We start from the raw sequence: 26,158 nt of genomic DNA, 5'->3' as shown, positions 1-26,158 counted from the left end.
TTCACAAAGGTTTCTCACTGAAATTATTTACAAACAACTTGTGCAATTATGGCACAAATTATTGTAAATAATTTTCTGGGATCCCCTTTGTTCAGAAATAGCAGACATTTATGGCCGTGGCATTACTTTTTGGTAATTAGAAGGCCGCTAAATGCCGCTGCGTACCACACTTGTATTAGGCCCAGCAGTGAAGGGGTTAATAAGGGAGCTTGTAGGGAGCTTGTAGGGTTAATTTTAGCTTTAGTCTAGTGTAGTAGACAACCCAAAGTATTGATCTAGGCCCATTTTGATATATGTCAAGCCACCATTTTACAGCCAAATTTGATCAAATAAAAAAAAATCCTTTACTTTTTCACTAACTTTAGGTTTCTCACTGAAATTATTTACAAACAGCTTGTGCAATTATGGCACAAATGGTTGTAAATGCTTCTCTGGGATCCCCTTTGTTCAGAAATAGCAGACATATATGGCTTTGGAATTGCTTTTTGGTAATTAGAAGGCCGCTAAATGCTGCTGCGCACCACACTTGTATTATGCCCAGCAGTGACGGGGTTAATTAGGTAGCTTGTAGGGAGCTTGAAGGGTTAATTTTAGCTTTAGTGAAGAGATCAGCCTCCCACCTGACACATCCCACCCCCTGATCCCTCCCAAACAGCTCTCTTCCCTCCCCCACCCCACAATTGTCCCCGCCATTTTAAGTACTGGCAGAAAGTCTGCCAGTACTAAAATAAAAGGCTTTTTTTATTTTTATTTTTTAAAAAATATATATATTCTGTTGTGTAGGATTCCCCCTTAGCCCCCAACCTCCCTGATCCCCCATACGAGCTCTATAACCCTCCCCCCACTAACTATTCGCCACCATTTTGGGTATGGCACCTTGCAATCAAATGTGGCCTTTTTAAAAAAAAAAAAACTCCCCTCACTTTTCTGTAGTGTAGCTGCCCCCCTCATACCCTACCCCCCCTTCCAGATCCCTTTTCAAAAATTATTCCTCCCTCCTCTGGCAGCCCCCCGCCCTCGCACACCACCCTCTCCCACCACTTAAAATTTTGATATGCGGCCAGATCGCAGGCGCGCACACATACCCCCCACCTCCCATGCACACCCGACAGGCATTTCCTACTGCTGGACGGAAGCTCGCCAGCGATGGGCCGCCCATGCCCCTCCCTGCAGTTGCTCACACCCACCAACGATCGGCACCAACGCTGGCCGATGCAGATTGGGCCACAGAGTGGCTCTCTCTGCATCGGTGTGCCAATAAAGGTATTGCAGTGATGCCTCAATATCGAGGCATCACTACAATACCTTGAAAGCGGCTGGAAGCGATCAGGATCGCTTCCACCGCTTGAAACCCCTGAGGACATACAGGGTACGTCCTTGGTCCTTTACTGACCTTTTTTGTAGGACGTACCCTGTACGTTCTTGGTCGTTAAGGGGTTAAAACGAAACAAATACTGAATTTTCGTTAAACATTTACTTTACGGTAGTTTTCGTTAAAACAAATGTAAATGTTTCAAAGCTACAGGTGAAAAGTTCTTGGTATTTATTTATTTATTATCGGTTATTTGTAGAGCGCCAACAGATTCTGAAGCGCTAGCTACAATACTTACCTTCATGTGCTCTAGAGAGCATGGAGAGCGTGCTAAGGTAATTATTAACCGCTTAAAAAAAAAAAATAAACTAATGAATACTGACGATTTTTGTCAGTATTTTTTCGTTTTTTTTATTTTCATTGGTGCATTAATTTGTATATTCGTTTAGTTAAAATAAAACGAAAATCTGATTTTTGTGACTAATGTCCGAAAGCGAATACACGGGCCCCATTACATATGCGGCATCGCCCGCAAAAGCCGGTGACGCAGTTTTTTACGTAATTTTGGTATTGCATATATGGCGTAGCATACAAGTTACGCTCGTATCTTTCACCCGTCGGACGCATTTTTTACTTCTATAGACTAACATAGAACTGGCGCGCAATTCGGTATCCAATATATAGCATAAGGCAGAATTCAGAAAATCTACTCCATTCTCATCTTGCCACACATTGCAGGCGCAGCAACCCTTGCACTGACTAAAAAAGCACTGTAACTCCCTGGAAGGCCTAACAAACACCTGATGCATGCGCAATCACATACATATCAGCCGCAAATCTCAAACAGTTAAACCTCTTCTAAGCACTTTATTATTACAAACAATAGTATCCTCCCTCTGCAAGTGTGTCAAACCAATCACAAACAGCACAACTTCTCACCTGCAGCCTTAAAACACCTGACAATGCACACCCTCATTAGCCACCATGTTTCCCCTGCTTTACCTGCAAAATCTATACAGACAGCATTGTGGGGCACAAGGGGTGCTGGAAGGCCTACAAGCCCCTGTTGTAGAGGATATACCTGGTGCTGCTGTGCAGGATATACCTGCTGCTAACACACCCTAACTTATATAATTACAATAAATCTAAATAAATATTAATATTATTACCTAAATAATTCCTATTTAAAACTAAATACTTACCTGTAAAATAAACCCTAAGCTAGCTACAATACAACTAATAGTTATATTGTAGCTATCTTAGGGTTTATTTTTATTTTACAGGCAAGTTTGTATTTATTTTAACTAGGTAGAATAGTTACTAAATAGTTATTAACTATTTAATAACTACCAAGCTAAAATAAATACAAAAGTACCTGTAAAATAACACCTAACCTAAGTTACAATAACATCTAACACTACACTACAATTAAATAAATTAACTAAATTAAAAACAATTAAATAAATAAAATTAGCTAAATTACAAAAAAACAAACAAACACTAAATTACAGAAAATAAAAAACTAATTACAGATCTTTAAACTAATTACACCTAATCTAATAGCCCTATCAAAATAAAAAAAGCCCCCCCAAAATAAAAAAACCCTAGCCTAAACTAAACTATCAATAGCCCTTAAAAGGGCCTTTTGCGGGGCATTGCCCCAAAGTAATCTGCTCTTTTACCTGTAAAAAAAAATACAAACAACCCCCCCAACAGTAAAACCCACCACCCACACAACCAACCCCCCAAATAAAATACTAACTAAAAAAAAACCTAAGCTCTTCATTGCCCTGAAAAGGGCATTTGGATGGGCATTGCCCTTAAAAGGGCATTTAGCTCTATTGCAGACCAAATCCCTAACCTAAAAAATAAACCCAACCAATACACCCTTAAAAAACCTAACTCTAACCCTCTGAAGATCGACTTACAGTTCTGAAGACCGGACATCCATCCTCAAGGAAGAGGCAGAAGTCTTCATCCAACCGGGCCAAAGTCCTCAACGAAGCCGGGAGAAGTCTTCATCCAAGCCGGGCGAAGTGGTCCTACAGACAGCATCTTCTATCTTCATCCATCCGACGCGGAGCTGGTCCATTTTCAAGACATCCGACGCGGAGTATTCTCTTCATCCGGAGTCTTCTTACTGAATGACAGTTCCTTTAAATGACGTCATCCAAGATGGCGTCAGTTAGATTCCGATTGGCTGGGTTTTACTGTTGGGGGGGTTGTTTGTATTTTTTTTTACAGGTAAAAGAGCAGATTACTTTGGGGCAATGTCCCGCAAAAGGCCCTTTTAAGGGCTATTGATAGTTTAGTTTAGGCTAGGGTTTTTTTTATTTTGGGGGGGCTTTTTTATTTTGATATGGCTATTAGATTAGGTGTAATTAGTTTAAAGATCTGTAATTTGTTTTTTATTTTCTGCAATTTAGTGTTTGTTTTTTGTAATTTAGCTAATTTAATTTAATTTTTTTAATTGTTTTTAATTTAGTTAATTTATTTAATTGTAGTGTAGTGTTAGGTGTTATTGTAACTTAGGTTAGGTTTTATTTTACAGGTACTATTGTATTTATTTTAGCTAGGTAGTTATTAAATAGTTAATAACTATTTAGTAACTTTTCTACCTAGTTAAAATAAATACAAACTTGCCTGTAAAATAAAACTAAACCCTAAGATAGCTACAATGTAACTATTAGTTATATTGTAGCTAGCTTAGGGTTTATTTTACAGGTAAGTATTTAGTTTTAAATAGGAATTATTTAGGTAATAATATTAATATTTATTTAGATTTATTGTAATTATATTTAAGTTAGGGGGGGTTAGGGTTAGACTTAGGTTTAGGGGTTAATACATTTAGTATAGTGGCGGCGACGTTGGGGGCGGCAGATTAGGAGTTAATAAATGTAGGTAGGTGGCGGCGATGTTAGGGACGGCAGATTAGGGGTTAATAATATTTAAATAGTGTTTGCGAGGCGGGAGTGTGGCGGTTTAGGGGTTAATATGTTTATTATAGTGGCGGCGGCAGATTAGGGATTAATAAATGTAGGTAGGTTGCAGAGACATTGGGGGAGGGAGATTAGGGGTTAATAAATATAATGTAGGTGTCGGCGATGTTGGGGGCAGCAGATTAGGGGTTAATAAGTATAATGTAGGTGGCGGCGATGTCCGGAGCGGTAGATTAGGGGTTAAAAAATATAATGTAGGTGGCGACGATGTCGGGGGCGGCAGATTAGGGGTTAATAAGTGTAAGATTAGGGGTGTTTAGACTCAGGGTTCATGTTAGGGTGTTTGGTGTAAACGTAAATTTTATTTCCCCATAGGAATCAATGGGGCTGCGTTACTGAGTTTTACGCTGCTTTTTCTCAGCCGGCTCTCCCCATTGATGTCTATGGGGAAATGGTGCATGAGCACGTACAACCAGCTCACCGCTGAATTAAGCAGCACTGGTATTGGAGTGTGGTAAGGAGCACAATTTTGCTCAACACTCACTTCTTGCCTTTAAACTCCAGGTTTGTAAAAACCCGTAATACCAGCGCTGCAGGTAAGTGAGCAGTGAGAAAAAACTGCTCGTTCGCATAGCCAGCCTCTAACGCAAAACTCGTAATCTGGCCATATGTGACTGAATCAGTATAATATTATAGAGCAAGTTGTTTCCATACCGCAGATCCCCTTACGCCAATTGCGTATCCTATCTTTTCAATGGGATCTTCCTAACGCTGGTATTTAGAGTCTTGACTGAAGTGAGCATTATACCCTCTACCGACAAGACTCCTAACGCCAAAAAAAGTCAGTAGTTAAGAGCTTTATGGGCTAACGCCGGTTTATAAAGCTCTTAACTACTGTGCTCTAAAGTACATTAACACCCATAAACTACCTATGTACCCCTAAACCGAGGTCCCCCCACATCGCCGCCACTATAATAAATATTTTTAACTCCTAATCTGCCGACCGCACACCGCCACCTACATTATCCCTATGAACCCCTAATCTGCTGCCCCTAACATCGCCGACACCTACATAATATTTATTAACCCCTAATCTGCCCCCCCCAACGTCGCCACTACCTAACTACACTTATTAACCCCTAATCTGCCGACCAGACCTTGCAGCCTCTATAATAAATGTATTAACCCCTAAACCGTCGCACTCCCGCCTCACAAACACTATAATAAATTGTATTAAGCCCCAATTAGCTCTCCCTAATATCGCCGCCACCTAACTTCAAGTATTAACCCCTAATCTGCCGACCCATCCTCGCCGCTACTATAATAAATGTATTAACCCCTAAAGCTAAGTCTAACCCTAACCCTAACACCCCCCTAAATTAAATATAATTTTAATCTAACTAAATAAATTAAATCTTATTAACTAAAGTATTCCTATTTAAAACTAAATAGTTACCTGTAAAATAAACCCTAATATAGCTACAATATAACGAATAATTATATTGTAGCTATTTTCGAATTTATATTTATTTTACAGGCAATTTTGTATTTAATTTAACTAGGTACAATAGCTATTAAATAGTTATTTACTATTTAATAGCTACCTAGTTAAAATAATTACAAAATTACCTGTAAAATAAATCCTAACCTAAGTTACAATTAAACCTAACACTACACTATCAATAAATTAATTAAATAAATTACCTACAATTGCATACAATTAAATAAACTAAACAAAAAATAAAAAAAGATTACAAGAATATTAGGCTAATTACACCTACTCTAAGCCCCCTAATAAAATAAAAAGCCCCCCAAAATAATAATAAGGTCCCTATCCTATTCTAAATTAAAAAGTAACCAGCTCTTTTACCAGCCCTTAAAAGGGCTTTTTGCGGGGCATGCCCCAAAGTAATCAGCTCTTTTGCCTGTAAAAAAAAATTCAAACCCCCCAACATTAAAACCCACATACCCCTACTCTAACCCAAACCCCCCTTAAATAAACCTAACACTACCCCCCTGAAGATCTCCCTACCTTTAGTCGTGTTCACCCAGCCTGGCCAAAGTCTTCATCCGATGGGGCAGAAGAGGACATCCAGACCAGCAGAAGTCTTCATCCTATCCGGATGAAGACTTCTGCCGGTGCGAGCTCAATCTGATTGGATGATTGGATCAGCCAATCGGATTGAACTTGAATCTGATTGGCTGATTCAATCAGCCAATCAGATTTTTCCTACCTTAATTCGAAGGACGCCATCTTGGACGACTTAATTTAAAGGAACTTCATTCGGCGAGTAGGCGTCGGTGAAGAAGGATGGATCCGCGTCAGCTGGAAAGAAGATGCTCCGCTCCGGATGGATGAAGATAGAAGATGCCGCTTGGATGAAGATGTCTGCCGGTCCGGATGTCCTCTTCTGCCCGGATAGGATGAAGACTTCTGCCGGTCTTGATGTCCTCTTCTTCCCCATCGGATGAAGACTTCGGCCCGGCTGGGTGAACACGACTCAAGGTAGGGAGATCTTCAGGGGTTAGTGTTAGGTTTATTTAAGGGGGGTTTGGGTTAGAGTGTGGTGGGTTTTAATGTTGGGGGGGTTGTATTTTGTTTTACAGGCAAAAGAGCTGATTACTTTGGGGCATGCCCTGCAAAAAGCCCTTTTAAGGGCTGGTAAAAGAGCTGATTACTTTTTAATTTAGAAATGGGTAGGGACCTTTATTATTTTGAGGGGCTTTTTTATTTTATTAGGGGGCTTAGAGTAGGTGTAATTAGCCTAATATTCTTGTAATTTTTTTTATTTTTTGTAATTTAGTGGGTTTTTTTTTGGTAATTTAGTTTAGTTTATTTAATTGTAGGTAATTGTAGGTAATTTATTTAATTAATTTATTGATAGTGTAGTGTTAGGTTTAATTGTAACTTAGGTTAGGATTTATTTTACATGTAATTTTGTAATTATTTTAACTAGGTAGCTCTTAAATAGTAAATAACTATTTAATAGCTATTGTACCTAGTTAAAATAAATACAAAGTTGCCTGTAAAATAAATATAAACCCTAAAATAGCTACAATGTAATTATTAGTTATATTGTAGCTATATTAGGTTTTATTTTACAGGTAAGTATTTAGTTTTAAATAGGAATACTTTAGTTAATAAGATTTAATTTATTTCGTTAGATTAAAATTATATTTAATTTAGGGGGGTGTTAGGGTTAGACTTAGCTTTAGGGGTTAATACATTTATTAGAGTAGCGTCGAGGTCTGGTCAGCAGATTAGGGGTTAATACTTGAAGTTAGTTGGCGGCGATGTTAGGGAGGGCAGATTAGGGGTTAATACTATTTATTCTAGTGTTTGCGAGGTGGGTTAATACATTTATTATAGTGGCGGCAAGGTCCGGTCGGCAGATTAGGGGTTAATAAGTGTAGGTAAGGTAGCGGCGACTTTGGGGGGGGCATATTAGGGGTTAATAAATATAATATAGGGGTTGGCGGTGTAAGGGGCAGCAGATTAGGGGTTCATAGGGATAATGTAGGTTGCGGCGGTGTACGGAGCGGCAGATTAGGGGTTAATAATAAAATGCAGGTGTCAGCGATAGCGGGGGCGGCAGATTAGGGGTTAATAAGTGTAAGGTTAGGGGTGTTTAGACTCGGGGTTCATGTTAGGGTTTTAGGTGCAGACTTAGAAAGTGTTTCCCCATAGGAAACAATGGGGCTGCGTTGGGATCTTAACGCTGCTTTTTTGCAGGTGTTAGTTTTTTTTTTCAGCCCAAACAGCCCCATTGTTTCCTATGGGGATATCGTACACAAGCATGTTTTTCCAGCTTACCGCTACCGTAAGCAACGCTGGTATTGAGGGTTGAAGTGGCGGTAAATTATGCTCAACGCTCCCTTTTTGGAGCCTAATGCAGCCCTTCAGACAACTCTCAATACCAGCGTTGTCTTAAGGGTGCGTTGGGAAAAAAAGCTGCGTTAGCTACACGGGTCTTTACCGACAAAACTCTAAATCTAGCGGATAGTTTATCTCTCAAGGTAAACAAAGTAGTGTGCAAGGTTAGAGTGTTATTAGCAGCACTTGAAGCACGGAAAAAGTGACATTTTTAGATTAAATGAATTTTCAGATAAAATGTTTTTTTTTTTCAGTGAAAAAATGAATGAGCATATGGTGTCAATGTATAAAATGTATTTCTATAATCGCTAAAACAGATAATAAGGGACGTCTCCCAATCTAAAACAAAGATGAATAAGTAGAATATATAAATCCCCAACTTTATATTATATAGGTATAAGACCGAAAGAATCTTCACAATCTAGCAAGTGGTATATAAATCTTATTTGCGGGTATGTATAAACCAACCTAAGCAGCTTTTAACAATGTATCGGATAGATATAATTTCAATAACATAATATAGCAAATTCAGCAGCAAATTGCTTGGTGTGCGGTAATCGTTATATTTGAAAAAAGAAAGTCTTTATCAATTCAAGAGAAGGCTGTTTTTGAACCTTATATAACACAGTTCTTATTTTGTTGTTTATAGCAATTGGTAAACTCCTCAGGCGGGTGTACTGCTCTCTATTTCAGGTTATACAGGAAAATCTGTTTTTGAACCTTTTATAACACAGTTCTTATTATGTTGTTTGTAAGCTCCTCAGGCGGGTACACCACTCCCTGTTTAAAGTTATACAGTTCCCAGTCCCCTCTGCGGTTTTACCGCGTCCTGGGGGATAGTATAGGAGGGTATCTGTTTCAAAAATGTTTCCCCTTTATAGCAGGTAAATGTATCCAGGAGGATATTATATAGGATAAAGAAAGGTACCTTACTTTTGGTTGCAACCGCTTACGTAAGTACTTGTTATTCTCTTCGAACGATAAAGCCCTTTATTGACTGATTGTCATTTATCAGCAACTTTCCAGCAGCTTTCCAGCAAAATATCGGGCGTGTGTTGCCTAAACGTCTATCTGTGACACATACAGCCGAGTTGCCATCCACATCCTTCTCTCCTAAGGCTCCTAGGAGATTGAAAGGAACACCAACATCATAGGCTTGAAATCATGGAAGCGGGTCGTGACCACCGACCTCTAAAACACAGAGGGGAGTCAGGTGACCATACTCGCCACCAGAGCCCTGCAGACTAACCACTTCATACAGCTTCATACTTCATACAGCTGAACAGAAGGAGGAAGAGAATAACAAGTACTTACGTAAGCGGTTGCAACCAAAAGTCAAGTCCGCTAACCCGAGATGAATATAATATTTCACATTCCAATGTTCTTAACATAGAAGAATATGTTCTGTTTATTCATAAATACATATTTCTGTATATATCTGATGGATTTTTGGTAAAATATATTTCTATACCTATACAGTATATATATATATATATATATATATATAAAATTGATATATATAGGAATAGATATTTAAAAATACATATTCTCCTATGTGAAGGACACTGGGATGTGAAATATTTAAAGTAAATATACAGATAATCCCTTCACTACCGGGAATTTCAGAGAAGAATTTGCCCAAACTACCAGAGAGTTTTTAGCATTTTTGCTATCACTTTGTGTAAACAGAAATAATTTTTTTTTTTATTTAGATGTCAAAAATATATATTTTTGAAGTAGACAACCCAAGTTACTGATCTAGGCCCATTTTGGTATATTTCATGCCATCACTTCACTGCCAAATGCGATTATATATATATACATCCCAGTGGATTCCAAAAATGGCAGGTGTGACAGAAAGCAAGGCCTGGTTATAAATGGAAGATATTTAAGACCAGGCATTGTACATGCTATTTCTCCTTTCAGTTAAAACCCCAGGGAGAAAGAGTGTGTATTTGATTATCCCAGACAGCTGTGAAGCTGTCCAGCAGCTAATCACAGGTGTGGCTAATTAGAAGTTGTGAGGGTTTAAATAGCAGCCTCACTTAGGCCTAGAGAGAGAGATATACAGCTACAGAAGCTGGTGTGTGTGTTTGTTACACTGTGTAAAAGACTTTTGTTCCTGTGAACTGTAAAAGGACATTATTTTTGCAAAGCACTTGTGGAATGCTGTGAAGTGCTGGGACACATTTAAAAGTACTTAACTTTGCTGCAGAGGAAGGATTTCCCTCTTTTGAAGATGAACTGCCTGTTTGTTATTGCTGTTAAAAATAAAGCCTTTTAAACTACAGTGACTGTCCTGTGCTGCATTTGTGACCTAGAAGACCGTGGTTAAAAGTGGTCCCTGTTACACTTGGTGGAGAATACGGGCAACCACGTTGTAAGTCTGTGGGCATAATAATCTGCAAGCAACATGGAGGAAGTCATTAAAGCTTTGATCCATTCTAATGCTATACAGCAAGAGACTAACAGAAAAGCTGCTGAAAATAGTGCAGCACTGCAACAGTTGGTCTTGGCCCAGTCAGAGAGTGCTATGCTGCTGGCTAAATCACAGAAGGAGAACACTGAATTGTTGATACAACAGATGGCTGCTGTGCAAGCTGAGACATTCAGGAAGACCCGGGAGGAGCAGCAAAGTGCTACACAGACTCTGCAACGAGAGGTTCAAGCCATATCAGAAAGACTGAACTCTGAATATGTTGGTGGCAGCCAAGGTTCCAGAGTAATAAGGGCTAGTCATTATCTTCAAAAAATGACAGCAGCTGATGATGTTGAGGCGTATCTTTTGGCATTTGAACGCACAGCAGAAAGAGAAAAATGGCCGACAGTTGAGTGGGCGAGTATACTTGCGCCATTTCTTAGTGGTGAACCTCAGAAGGCCTACTTTGATTTAGAGCCAGCACAAGCCAGTGACTATGAGAAATTGAAAGCAGAAATCCTTGCACGCCTGGGGGTGACTTCGGCAGTCCGTGCACAAAGATTCCATTCCTGGATGTTTTCATCTCATAATGCTGCAAGATCCCAGATGTTCGACCTTATACACCTTGCCAGGAAGTGGCTGCAACCAGAGGTTAATTCGGCTACCAAAGTAGTGGAACTACAGGTGATGGACCGGTTTCAGCGTGGATTACCTGCTTCCCTGCGGCGGTGGGTTAATCAAGGTGATCCTCAAAGAGCGGATCAGTTGATTGTATTGGTCGAAAGATTTATAGCTTCAGGAGAAGTTTTGCAACAATCTTCAATGGATCAGCCCCACAATCCCAAGTCCCAGAGCTCTACAAGAACTGGTAAGACTGTTCAGGGGATAAAGGGGATAAGAGAGCAGCAGGTGTATAGACAAAACACCAGAGACATTTCCCCAGGAATTAAGGAAACATTTAAATATAACCAACCTGTAAGATGTTTTAAATGTAATGAGGTTGGGCATATTGCTAGAGACTGTGATAAAGATGAATTTATGGACTGTAATGTTGCACATTCACTATTGTCTAATAGCAACAGCTCTTGTCTAATAGCAACAGCTCTATTAATAATGATTCCCATTGGTGTACTGTGACAGTTAATGGTAAAGTGTCTAGGGCTTTGCTTGATTCAGGAAGTATGGTCACACTAGTGGCTAAATCTTTAGTACCAGATGCAGTATTAGATTATGAAAAAAAAATGGGAATTATCTGTGTTCATGGAGATAAACGGGAATATCCTACAGCTGAGGTGGAGATTGAGACTCAGGCCTAGATTTAGAGTTCGGCGGTAAAAGGGCTGCTAACGCTCCGCGGGTTTTTTTCTGGCCGCACCATAAATTTAACTCTGGTATCGAGAGTTCAAACAAATGCTGCGTTAGGCTCCAAAAAAGGAGCGTAGAGCATTTTTACCGCAAATGCAACTCTCGATACCAGAGCTGCTTACGGACGCGGCCGGCATCAAAAACGTGCTCGTGCACGATTCTCCCATAGGAAACAATGGGGCTGTTTGAGCTGAAAAAAAACCTAACACCTGCAAAAAAGCAGCGTTCAGCTCCTAACGCAGCCCCATTGTTTCCTATGGGGAAACACTTCCTAAGTCTGCACCTAACACTCTAACATGTACCCCGAGTCTAAACACCCCTAACCTTACACTTATTAACCCCTAATCTGCCGCCCCGCTATCGCTGACCCCTGCATTACACTTTTAACCCCTAATCTGCCGCTCCGTAAAACGCCGCCACCTACGTTATCCCTATGTACCCCTAATCTGCTGCCCTAACATCGCCGACCCCTATGTTATATTTATTAACCCCTAATCTGCCCCCCACAACGTCGCCGACACCTGCCTACACTTATTAACCCCTAATCTGCCGAGCGGACCTGAGCGCTACTATAATAAAGTTATTAACCCCTAATCCGCCTCACTAACCCTATCATAAATAGTATTAACCCCTAATCTGCCCTCCCTAACATCGCCGACACCTACCTTCAATTATTAACCCCTAAACTTCCGATCGGAGCTCACCGCTATTCTAATAAATGGATTAACCCCTAAAGCTAAGTCTAACCCTAACACTAACACCCCCCTAAGTTAAATATAATTTTTATCTAACGAAATAAATTAACTCTTATTAAATAACTTATTCCTATTTAAAGCTAAATACTTAACTGTAAAATAAATCCTAATATAGCTACAATATAAATTATAATTATATTATAGCTATTTTAGGATTAATATTTATTTTACAGGCAACTTTGTAATTATTTTAACCAGGTACAATAGCTATTAAATAGTTAAGAACTATTTAATAGTTACCTAGTTAAAATAATAACAAATTTACCTGTAAAATAAATCCTAACCTAAGTTATAATTAAACCTAACACTACCCTATCAATAAAATAATTAAATAAACTACCTACAATTACCTACAATTAACCTAACACTACACTATCAATAAATAAATTAAACACAATTGCTACAAATAAATACAATTAAATAAACTAGCTAAAGTACAAAAAATAAAAAAGAACTAAGTTACAGAAAATAAAAAAATATTTACAAACATAAGAAAAATATTACAACAATTTTAAACTAATTACACCTACTCTAAGCCCCCTAATAAAATAACAAAGCCCCCCAAAATAAAAAATTCCCTACCCTATTCTAAATTAAAAAAGTTACAAGCTCTTTTACCTTACCAGCCCTGAACAGGGCCCTTTGCGGGGCATGCCCCAAGAATTTCAGCTCTTTTGCCTGTAAAAGAATAAATACAATACCCCCCCCCAACATTACAACCCACCACCCACATACCCCTAATCTAACCCAAACCCCCCTTAAATAAACCTAACACTAATCCCCTGAAGATCTTCCTACCTTGTCTTCACCATCCAGGTATCACCGATCCGTCCTGGCTCCAAGATCTTCATCCAACCCAAGCGGGGGTTGGCGATCCATAATCCGGTGCTCCAAAGTCTTCCTCCTATCCGGCAAGAAGAGGACATCCGGACCGGCAAACATCTTAACCAAGCGGCATCTTCGATCTTCTTCCATCCGGTGCGGAGCGGGTCCATCTTGAAGCAGGCGACGCGGATCCATCCTCTTCTTCCGATGTCTCCCGACTAATGACGGTTCCTTTAAGGGACGTCATCCAAGATGGCGTCCCTCGAATTCCGATTGGCTGATAGGATTCTATCAGCCAATCGGAATTAAGGTAGGAATTTTCTGATTGGCTGATGGAATCAGCCAATCAGAATCAAGTTCAATCCGATTGGCCGATCCCATCAGCCAATCAGATTGAGCTCGCATTCTATTGGCTGATCGGAACAGCCAATAGAATGCGAGCTCAATCTGATTGGCTGATTGGATCAGCCAATCGGATTGAACTTGATTCTGATTGGCTGATTCCATCAGCCAATCAGAATATTCCTACCTTAATTCCGATTGGCTGATAGAATCCTATCAGCCAATCGGAATTCGAGGGACGCCATCTTGGATGACGTCCCTTAAAGGAACCGTCATTAGTCGGGAGACATCGGAAGAAGAGGATGGATCCGCGTCGCCTGCTTCAAGATGGACCCGCTCCGCACCGGATGGAAGAAGATCGAAGATGCCGCTTGGAGAAGATGTTTGCCGGTCCGGATGTCCTCTTCTTGCCGGATAGGAGGAAGACTTTGGAGCACCGGATTATGGATCGCCAACCCCCGCTTGGGTTGGATGAAGATCTTGGAGCCAGGACGGATCGGTGATACCTGGATGGTGAAGACAAGGTAGGAAGATCTTCAGGGGCTTAGTGTTAGGTTTATTTAAGGGGGGTTTGGGTTAGATTAGGGGTATGTGGGTGGTGGGTTGTAATGTTGGGGGGGGGGGTATTGTATTTATTCTTTTACAGGCAAAAGAGCTGAAATTCTTGGGGCATGCCCCGCAAAGGGCCCTGTTCAGGGCTGGTAAGGTAAAAGAGCTTGTAACTTTTTTAATTTAGAATAGGGTAGGGAATTTTTTATTTTGGGGGGCTTTGTTATTTTATTAGGGGGCTTAGAGTAGGTGTAATTAGTTTAAAATTGTTGTAATATTTTTCTTATGTTTGTAAATATTTTTTTATTTTTTGTAACTTAGTTCTTTTTTATTTTTTGTACTTTAGCTAGTTTATTTAATTGTATTTATTTGTAGCAATTGTGTTTAATTTATTTATTGATAGTGTAGTGTTAGGTTAATTGTAGGTAATTGTAGGTAGTTTATTTAATTATTTTATTGATAGGGTAGTGTTAGGTTTAATTATAACTTAGGTTAGGATTTATTTTACAGGTAAATTTGTTATTATTTTAACTAGGTAGCTATTAAATAGTTCTTAACTATTTAATAGCTATTGTACCTGGTTAAAATAATTACAAAGTTGCCTGTAAAATAAATATTAATCCTAAAATAGCTATAATATAATTATAATTTATATTGTAGCTATATTAGGATTTATTTTACAGGTAAGTATTTAGCTTTAAATAGGAATCATTTATTTAATAAGAGTTAATTTATTTAGTTAGATAAAAATTATATTTAACTTAGGGGGGTGTTAGTGTTAGGGTTAGACTTAGCTTTAGGGGTTAATACATTTATTAGAATAGCGGTGAGCTCCGGTCGGCAGATTAGGGGTTAATAATTGAAGTTAGGTGTCGGCGATGTTAGGGAGGGCAGATTAGGGGTTAATACTATTTATGATAGGGTTAGTGAGGCGGATTAGGGGTTAATAACTTTATTATAGTAGCGCTCAGGTCCGCTCGGCAGATTAGGGGTTAATAAGTGTAGGCAGGTGTCGGCGACGTTGAGGGGGGCAGATTAGGGGTTAATAAATATAATATAGGGGTCGGCGATGTTAGGGGCAGCAGATTAGGGGTACATAGGGATAACGTAGGTGGCGGCGATTTGCGGTCGGAAGATTAGGGGTTAATTATTGTAAGTAGCTGGCGGCGACGTTGTGGGGGGCAGGTTAGGGGTGAATAAATATAATATAGGGGTCGGCGGGGTTAGGGGCAGCAGATTAGGGGTACATAAATATAACGTAGGTGGCGGTCGGCAGATTAGGGGTTAAAAATTTTAATCGAGTGGCGGCGGTGTGGGGGGACCTCGGTTTAGGGGTACATAGGTAGTTTATGGGTGTTAGTGTACTTTAGGGTACAGTAGTTAAGAGCTTTATAAACCGGCGTTAGCCCAGAAAGCTCTTAACTCCTGCTATTTTCAGGCGGCTGGAATTTTGTCGTTAGAGCTCTAACGCTCACTTCAGAAACGACTCTAAATACCAGCGTTAGAAAGATCCCATTGAAAAGATAGGCTACGCAAATGGCGTAGGGGGATCTGCGGTATGGAAAAGTCGCGGCTGAAAAGTGAGCGTTAGACCCTTTAATCACTGACTCCAAATACCAGCGGGCGGCAAAAACCAGCGTTAGGAGCCTCTAACGCTGGTTTTGACGGCTACCGCCGAACTCCAAATCTAGGCCTCAGTGTGGTAAATTAAAATATTGTGTTGGTGTAGTACCAAATTTAGCCCATGAGGTGGTGATAGGGAGACATTTTCCAAAATTTCTGGAGTTATGGGAATCTCCAGAAATATGTCAAACTTCTGATATTTATGTATTTCCTTTCTCTGAAACTGATTTTGAAGGGGGTTCCATTGAAAAGGAGAAAAATAAGATTTATTGCCCTATGCCTGTATTAGTAGGTGATCAACCTTCTCAGAGTAATGAAGTACCAAGTACTAGCTCGGAAAATATTGATAATTTGATAGATCTGGTTGGTGGCCCTGGTAATTTTAAAAAAGCCCAATGGGAGGATCCAACATTGGTAGAGGCAAGAAATAATATCAGGGTTATAAATGATGTTAATTACAAAGTAAGTCAGCCAGGGAGAAGGAAACCTGAGCAAATAAATCATATAAATCTGTTAAAACCTTGGAAAGATAGGGAAGTTTTAGTTACCTTAAAACCTACAGAACTCCCTGTCACTGAACCAGAGGTAAATATATCGGAAACCCTATCTGTACATCAGAAGCGAGAGGTCAAGGATTTTATTAGAATGAACAAAGAGGTATTTTCTGTGGTACCGGGAAAAACTAATGTTATTAAGCATGACATAATAACAGAACCAGGGAAGAAGGTCTGCCTTAAACCCTATATGGTCCCTGAGGCTCGTAGAAAGGCTATTAAACTGGAGGTAGAAAAAATGTTAAAGCTTGGGGTAATTGAGGAATCACAAAGTGAGTGGAACAGTCCAATTGTGCTTGTTCCAAAGCCGGATGGTTCATTAAGGTTCTGTAATGACTTTCGTAAGCTTAATTGGGTTTCCAAATTTGACACCTAACCAATGCCTAGAGTAGATGAGTTAATAGAAAGGCTAGGAAAAGCATGTTATCTCACTACAATTGATTTAGCGAAAGGGTGTTGGCAGGTGCCTCTCACTAGTCAAGCAAAGGAAAAGACAGCTTTTTCAACCCCAGAGGGCTTATTTCAGTATACGGTGTTGCCATTTGGTTTACATGGGGCCCCGGCAACATTCCAGAGGATGATGGATAGAATTCTGAAACCCCATGTTCGTTATGCGGCAGCATATTTGGATGATGTTATAATTTATAGTACAGATTGGGAATCCCATCTTCCAAAAGTTCAAGCAGTACTTGATGCAATACGGTCCGCTGGGTTAACTGCCAATCCTGCAAAATGTACTGTTGGTTTACAGGAAGCTAAGTACTTGGGTTATACTATTGGTAGAGGATTAGTTACACCTCAGACAACAAACGTAGAGGCCATACAGAACTGGCCACAGCCTCTAACTAAAAAACAAGTAAGAGCATTTATTGGGATAACTAGTTATTATAGAAGGTTTATCCCGAATTTCGCTACAATTGCGGCACCCTTGACAGATCTCACAAAAGCAAGGGCCCCAATTATGATAAAATGGTCCCCAGAAGCAGAACAAGCTTTTAAGCATTTGAAAGATGCCCTTCGTGCCCATCCAGTTTTGGTAACCCCCAATTTCGCTAAAGATTTTATTGTACAGACAGATGCCTCTGATGTTGGTTTAGGAGCAGTTCTCTTGCAGGAGTGTCAGGGAGAAGAGCATCCTGTCCTTTTCCTAAGCAGAAAACTTATTTCACAGGAAAAGAACTATTCTATAGTGGAGAAAGAATGCCTTGCCATTGAGTGGGCTTTAGAGACCCTTAGGTACTATCTGTTGGGAAGAAAATTTAAATTAGTAACAGATCATGCTCCTCTCACATGGATGAGTCAGAATAAGGAAACAAATTCAAGGGTTACTAGGTGGTTTCTTAGCTTGCAACCCTTCAATTTTACTGTTGAGCACAGGGCTGATCTTTTGCAGGGCAATGCTGATGGTTTGTCTCGGGTACATTCATTGATGTCCATGGTCGCTCACCCACTGGGTGTGAGCTGGGGGGGAGGATATGTGACAGAAAGCAAGGCCTGGTTATAAATGGAAGATATTTAAGACCAGGCATTGTACATGCTATTTCTCCTTTCAGTTAAAACCCCAGGGAGAAAGAGTGTGTATTTGATTATCCCAGACAGCTGTGAAGCTGTCCAGCAGCTAATCACAGGTGTGGCTAATTAGAAGTTGTGAGGGTTTAAATAGCAGCCTCACTTAGGCCTAGAGAGAGAGATATACAGCTACAGAAGCTGGTGTGTGTGTTTGTTACACTGTGTAAAAGACTTTTGTTCCTGTGAACTGTAAAAGGACATTATTTTTGCAAAGCACTTGTGGAATGCTGTGAAGTGCTGGGACACATTTAAAAGTACTTAACTTTGCTGCAGAGGAAGGATTTCCCTCTTTTGAAGATGAACTGCCTGTTTGTTATTGCTGTGAAAAATAAAGCCTTTTAAACTACAGTGACTGTCCTGTGCTGCATTTGTGCCCTAGAAGACCGTGGTTAAAAGTGGTCCCTGTTACACAGGGTAGTGAAAGAATCCAGGATTCTTTCACCACCCCGCCATTTTCAGAATCCACCCGGATGCAGTGTAGGCAAACGCGAAGTCTTTAAAAAAAACAAAAAAACACGCAACAGCCCGCACGAAATAACGAAAAAACACGTAACCGCCCACAAGAAATAAATAAAAAACATGTAACCTCCAGCACAAAGTATTAACAAACACCTAAACCGCAAACCCCCACATCACAAAATAATAAAGTAATTAAGCCCTAATCCACAATTAAAATATTAACCCCTAAACCACCAACCCTAACATCGCAATAAACCTAATTAACCTATTAACCCCTAAACCTCCAAACCCCCCACATCGCAATAAACCTAATTAACCTATTAACCCCTAAACCGCCAAACCCCGCCAACACAAATAACTAATTTAATTACTAAGCCCCCTAACCTAACACCCCTAAATTAACCCCAATACTAAGTTACAATTAAAATAATAAAACCTAACATTGAATTACAAAAAAAAATCTAAAATTACAAAAATAAAAATTAAACCTAAGCCCTATGAAAATAAAAAAAGCCCCCACAAAATAAAAACACCCCCTAAACTACCAATAGCCCTTAAAAGGGCCTATTATAGGGCATTGCCCCCTAACACTAATTCCCCCCTAACAGTAAAAAAACCCCACCCACCAAACCCCCCAAAATAAAAAAAAACTAACACTAAAAAAACCTAAACTACCCATTGCCCCAAAGGGGCATTTGTAGGGCATTGCCATTAAAAGGGCATTCAGCTCTTTTACTGCCCTTAAAAGGGCAATCAGCTCTTTTACAGCCCATTAAATTCCTAAACTTAAAAATAAAAAAAATAAAAAAATAAATCCTAAGACTAAGCCCCAAATAGGTACTCACCGTTCCTGAAGTCCAGCAGAGAAGGTCTTCTTCCAGGCGGCTCCATCATCTTCTATCTTCATCCGGAGCCAAAGCAGTGCGGAGCGGAGGTACGGAGCTGGATTCCCCTATGCATGGATTCTCAGTGGCGGTCCTCAGCAGCATGGAGGCTCCTCTTCATGTGATCGTCCATCGCACACTGAAGATTGAATGCAAGGTACCCCATATTTATTGGGGTACCTTGCATTCCTATTGGCTGAAATTTTGAAATCAGACTATAGGATGAGAGCTACTGAAATTGTATTGGCTGATTTGAACAGAAAATAGGATTTCAGTAGCTCTAATCCTATTGGCTGATTTCAAAAATTCAGCCAATAGGAATGCAAGGTACCCCAAATTGAATGTGGTGCCTTGAATTCAATCTTCAGTGTACGATGGACATCAGATGAAGAGGAGCCTCCACGCTGCTGCCGCCGCTGAGGATCCACGCATCGGGGAAGACAGCTCCGCACCTCCGCTCCGCACCGCCTTCGTTACGGATGAAGATAGAAGATGATGGAGCCACCTGGAAGAAGACCTTCTCTGCCGGGCTTCAGGAATGGCGAGTACCTATTTGGGGCTTAGTCTTAGGCTTTTTTTTATTTTTTGGGGTAGCTTTCTTTTTTTTAGATTAGTTTTTTTTTTGTCTGGAAAAGAGCTGATTGCCCTTTTAAGGGCAGTAAAATAGCTGATTGCCCTTTTAATAGCAATGCCCATACTAATGCCCCCACAACACTAATGGGTGGTTTAGGATTCTTTTAGTGTTGTTTTTTTTTATTTTGGGGGTTTGGTGGGTGGGGGGTTTTACTGTTAGGGGGAATTGATAATTTGTTTAGGTAAAAGAGCTGTTTAACTTAGGGTAATGCCCTACAAAAGCCTTTTTAAAGGCTATTGGTAGTTTAGTATTAGTTTAGGGGGTGTTTTTATTTTGGGGGGAATTTTTTTATAGGGGTATTAGTTCAGGTTTAATTTTTTTTATTTTTGATAGCTTTGTTTATTTTCTTTTTCTGTAATTTTACATTTTTTTATTTTGTGTAATTTGTGCTTTGGGGTTTGTAGGTTTTTTTTAAATAGATTGCCCTCTGGGCAGACTTATCACCTAGTGCTGTAATGAATAAGAGTGTGTAATTTGTGCATAAGCAGGTTATGTTCTCTTTAGCACGGCAAAATAGACTTTCCCATGATTAAGCACATTTCTCAAATATGGAGCAATAGAATATGGTCCAAAGCAATTATTCAATTAGAAAATTGCTTTTGAAAAAATGACTCTCTGCTAATGACCATAATGTGTCTTGTATTGCTAAACCAGTATCAGTTAAAGTTCTATAAAGCTTCAAAGTCCATTTGACTTTATATCATTTATTGGAACTGATAAAATACTTGCCACCTGCAGATTTTAAAAGGACATATTGTAAATATATATATATTTAAATGGCATACTTACCTTACACAAAACCATTCTGTCAGTCTTCTCCAAAGTGCCAAATGTGCCAGTGCATCTGGTATTTACTGCCTTCTGGATATTACTGGGGTATCAGGTCTAGCAGAAATGCTTCTTTTTTTTTAGAATTCATAGCTGGTTTGATAATATTTCATTTTATGACTGTAGTCTGATTGTATGACCATTTGTCTCCTATCATGCTCCAAGATTTGGTGGCTACGGCAGTCTTGGGAACAGGCTGCACAATCAATGAAAGTCATTCTAGCAGTGATATATTTTAACAGAATTATCTTTGAAAACAAAAGTACATTGAAAAGTGTTTGATTTAAAATACATAGATGATTGGAGTTGTTTTTTTTTGGAGGGGGAAATAAAACTCTAAATTTATTAGCCATCTTGAAAATGACTACATTACACATACAGTTTATAAAATATCACCTTTATTGCGGGAAACAAAAGTATAGAATACGGTCAATGTAGAACAGCTTAAACTCATCCATGTTTTTTTAATAACATTTCAAATAAAAAAAAGTGTTGTATATAGCAAATCAACACGGGGGGCTTATTTATCAAATGTCTGTCCGACATGATCCGATCAGCGGATCATGTCCGACAGACATCGATGAATGCGGACAGCATACGCTCTCTGCATTCAGCATTGCACAAGCAGTTCTGGTGAACTGCTGGTGCATTACCGCCCCCTGCAGATTCACGGCCAATCGGCCACTAGCAGGGGGTGTCAATCAACCTGATTGATTGCTGTCCGCGGCCTCAGAGCAGACGGACAGGTTATGTAGCAGCGGTCTTTAGACCGCTGCTTCATAACTTGGTGTTTCTGGCGAGCCTTCACGGGGCATCAAGCATCCTATTACTTACATGAAATAGTGAAAAGTAATCCTTTTTAACAACATTTAATCATAACAAGAACATTAGAATGCCTAATAATATTAACATGAAAAACAAGACAGTTAAAATGACATTCTTATAGTAAAATAGAATGTTCTAATTTGGTATTTTATTTTAGCACTATTGTTAGCCTTGCAGACTATATATCCCATGTAAAGGGGTTTAACATATGGCTAAAGTCCTGCAGTATAACTGCATACAGTAGATATGGCAACAGGTAACACAAAGTTCACCTTAACTAAACATTTTCTTTGTAGCCAGATTTGTGTCTTCTGTTGTAAGAGAAACAGTTCTCTGGTTGATCACACAAAGCATTGTAATCTTGTTCTCTTTTTTCCCCAACTTAATTCACTTCTGCAGATTGGCTTTACTTGTGCAGATTGGCTTCACTTGGCTTTCCTTGTGCAGATTGGCTTTCCGTGTGCAGATTGGCTTTACTTGTGCAGATTGGCTTCACTTGGCTTTCCTTGTGCAGATTGGCTTTCCGTGTGCAGATTGGCTTTACTTGTGCAGATTGGCTTCACTTGGCTTTCCTTGTGCAGATTGGCTTTCCGTGTGCAGATTGGCTTTCCGTGTGCAGATTGACTTTACTTGTGCAGATTGGCTTCACTTGGCTTTCCTTGTGCAGATTGGCTTTCCGTGTGCAGATTGGCTTTACTTGTGCAGATTGGCTATCCTTGTGCAGATTGGCTTTTCACCATTTTGCTGTGGGTCAAATTTACATTATCAGCACCCATAAGGACATTTTCATTATGGCTGCTCTAGCTTTTGCGTAGTTTTCTGCTTACCAGTAACATGATTTAGAAGCTTATGTATTAACTAGAACAATTTATTTTCAACTGTACCGGTCAGGCAAAATAAACTAAAACAAGGGTGCAGAGTTTCAGGAATACTGGCTTGTACTAGGGTGGGCTAGGGGAAACTGCAATAGGTTGCAAAGAATGCAGACCACTGTCATGGTCACAGGTTTCCTGTCTCAGGTGGGTCAGCTAGAGTTGCCATAGATGTGTGTCATTATGTGCTCTTGCTGTGTTCATGCTTCTGAGCATAAGACTATATGTGCACGCACAAAATAAAGTGCAATACCTTTTATAGGGCTCAAAGGCAACATTCATGTGCACACTGACATTTGAGTATGCTCGCTGCCTTTACTAGAACCTACCCTATAAATTCCAACTTAACACTCAGGGCAATTCTTGGTTATTTTGTCTGTTTGCAAAAAAACCCCCCCAAAAAACATGTTCCTGCTGTTGTTTTCTGGCTCCCCTTACTCTGATCATCCACCTGTGCTCGGATTTGCTGCCTTTTCATCCTGTTGATCTATTGTTTCTCTGCTGACCTGGTTTCTGACTTCTAGTCTGATTCTAAGGCCCTTTTGTGCTGTTTCTTTGGAATTAAGCTACCTGCCCCCATGCTTTATTATTTCTTTGGGATTCAGTCTCATTTCAGGCTGTTCCTAGTAGGAGTAAAAGCAAGGATGTACACTTCCTGCTGCCGGGTTCCATTTCTTGTATCAAATAAACAACATTATTAGAGTCACAAAATGTGTGATATTATACAACGTTTTAATTAAATTGGTTGGCTTACAATCTATCTGCAGTCAATATATTCAGCTACGAGCCTGAAGGGGAAAAACAGCATATCACCATTCAGTAGCTGAGACCAGAGATCAGTGAGTTGAGGCACTGCGATCTATCAGCATGCAACATACAGCACATCCAGTTCTGATCTGATTGTCACACTGTTGGGACTATGCATTCACTGTAATAATACTAGCCAGGTTGATGCCAAACATGCTGGACCCCATCTGAGCCAAACTAATCTATTTTTGTCTCACCTGACTAAAGAATGTGCTCCCAATATTTATCAGGCTTCTTTTCATACTGTTTAACAAAGTTTAAAGGCACAGTCAACACCCAATGTAACTTAAAGCCATACCTTAGATCAGGAATAGAAGATGCAGCTACACCGCATTGCATGTCAATGAGCTCTAACGATATTGGAGTAATCAACGAAAATACATTGGTTTATTCCATGAAGATATGGCGGCCAAACTCCTCCCCCTTCTCCTTTGTCCCCTTCTCTAATGTCTTAACATGCTCGTTCATTTTTCAAAGGGTGATGGTTCTGTTTTGATAATGCGCATGTGCATTATCTTCTGCACACTCGCAAACTGACCGAGGATTTAATTGCAATTGGAGGATTCAATTAAAAAGAAGGTTCATACGTAATAATGGGGGGAGTTTGGCGGCCATATTTTCAAGGAATAAAGCTATGTATTTTCGGTGATTACTCCAATACTGTTAGCGCTCATCAAAATCGATGCGGTGTAGCTGCATCTTCTATTCCGGATCTAAGGTATGGCCTTAAGTTACATCGGGTGTTGACTGTCCCTTTAATATTGCAGTTTTGTGCGGAAGAGCAATAAAGTTATTTTTTCTTGGATGTTGTTCATAGAGTTATGCAATGTCCTTCCCACTGTCTGAGCTATCACAGAAACTAAAATTTTCATTGATAACCCGTGAGCCAAGTCTGGTGCACTTGCCAATCTGTTTTTCAGAGCTAGATTAAGCAAGTAGCGCACTGTCTGTGGCTTATTTTTGGAGAACGTCAACTGATTGGTGGTACTATGGCTTGCTCTATACATCCTGATTACTGCTTCAACTGATTTTTAGTTGGTCGCCGACTTTCCTGTATCATTTTCCACCTTTATGAAGTCTCACAATCAGATTTTTTTAATTACTCTGGCAATTCTTTTCCAAGTGGAGCAATGATGCAGACATGCAGTTAGACACAGCCCATAGGTCCAAAATTGACAAAGTCCTGGTGTTCACAGGTCATTTTATTACCATGTTCATACATTTAGGCTAACTGGAAATCACAGGTGTACTCAAATTTGTTTCAATTATCTAAACATGTGTGTCAGTGGTCACAGGTGTATTTACTTTTGTTGCATTGCGTTTCTACTTTGTATTTTCAATAAAGTCTTTATAAAGAATTTTTTTTGATTGTTCATAAGAGGAAATACTCTATTAGTCAACTTAGAAATAATGCAATTATTGAGAGGTGATACAATTTTGAATAATTTGACATTTAAGTGATATTGCACAGGGGTGTAACCACCTCTGTTTTGTGTGTGTGTGTGTGTGTATATATATATATATATATATATATATATATATATATATACACCTTGAAAAATCCAGTTGTCATGTCGTCTGGGGTGTATGGGGGAATTATAGATTTAAGCAGCTAGAAGCTGCAACAGCTTTAATTTAAACTCTTTTATTGTAAACAAAGCTTTCATGATTCGCACCAACAGAAAGCTGAGTTTGGTCGTTTTGCTTCTGTTTGTTCACTGAAAGAAAAGCTACCTCCGGCATGTGAGGAAGACAGTGAACCTCTGCAAGGGGGCATGTGCAAGGTGATTCTCATGCAGTGCCCTACACTCATCCATGGGATCCCGTTCCCACTGCCCAAGGCATGAGAGGTTCTTCCATACGTGATTGCTAAATGCCTGGAAGAAAAGCCCCAGGTCGTTGCTGACCATCTGTGACCAGTGCAAGGCTACGATGAAGCCATTGGCTGACCTCTTCCAGCTGTCCAGCAAGGCTTGGCCTGTGATTGCAGACAGCTCTGCTCAGGTGGGCAAAGAATTAGAGAAATTTTGAGATACCGTTATTGGCATTGATCACAATGTCCAGAGCAAGCTTAATATGGGTCCCTTGGCAAAGATTGCAGAGAACCTAGAGGAAATGGGCAACCTAGTTGTATCTCTTGTTGAGTTGTTGGCCCACACTGCTTACTTGGCTGCCGTAGAGATTCCCGGCTCCCAAACTGCATTACCAGGCTTGGTTGAATGCTATAAAGTGACTCATTGTTGGGACGAAGTGGAACAGAGCTGTAACACAATCCTGAAAGTGTCACTGCCCGACCTCACCCCACAGCTTCTCCTCAAGGTGTCACAGAACTTGTCCTAGAACCTGAAGATTCTTACTGATGCCAGTGTGTTTGCCAGCAAAAAATCCAAGGACAAGAGTTTGCAAAGGAGCAATTTAAAACTGGGGGTAAAGTGTATGACCACGAGTGCCTTTGCACTGCTAGCCTGTGTATAAAAATTCAAGACATTACCCAGCAGTCTAGAAATTGTTGTGCCATTTTCAGAGGTCCCCGTGTTCATGATGTCCATTCCCTACTAGGCTTTGCCACAGAACCCCAGTTCCTGGGTAGGGCAGCAATCCTGCCACCACAGGGCAAAGCAGTGCAGACAGCCAACCTTGGCTAATTAATAATTATTTTATTAATACGTTTATAAATATATACAAAGTGTTTTATTCTTAATACAAATGTGTAATAATAGTGT

General features: G+C 39.9%; 1 pseudogene; it reads left to right on the top strand.

Annotated features, from left to right (window-relative positions):
- Positions 1–1,630: 1,630 nt before the first annotated feature.
- LOC128658980 (talin rod domain-containing protein 1-like) lies at positions 1,631–26,080 on the top strand (annotated as a pseudogene).
- Positions 26,081–26,158: the final 78 nt, after the last annotated feature.

Source organism: Bombina bombina, chromosome 1 (genome assembly GCF_027579735.1).
Source record: "Bombina bombina isolate aBomBom1 chromosome 1, aBomBom1.pri, whole genome shotgun sequence".
Classification (NCBI taxonomy): Eukaryota; Metazoa; Chordata; class Amphibia; order Anura; family Bombinatoridae; genus Bombina; species Bombina bombina.
Note: the sequence above shows the minus strand (reverse complement) of the source record. Positions and strands in the feature narration are given on the sequence as shown.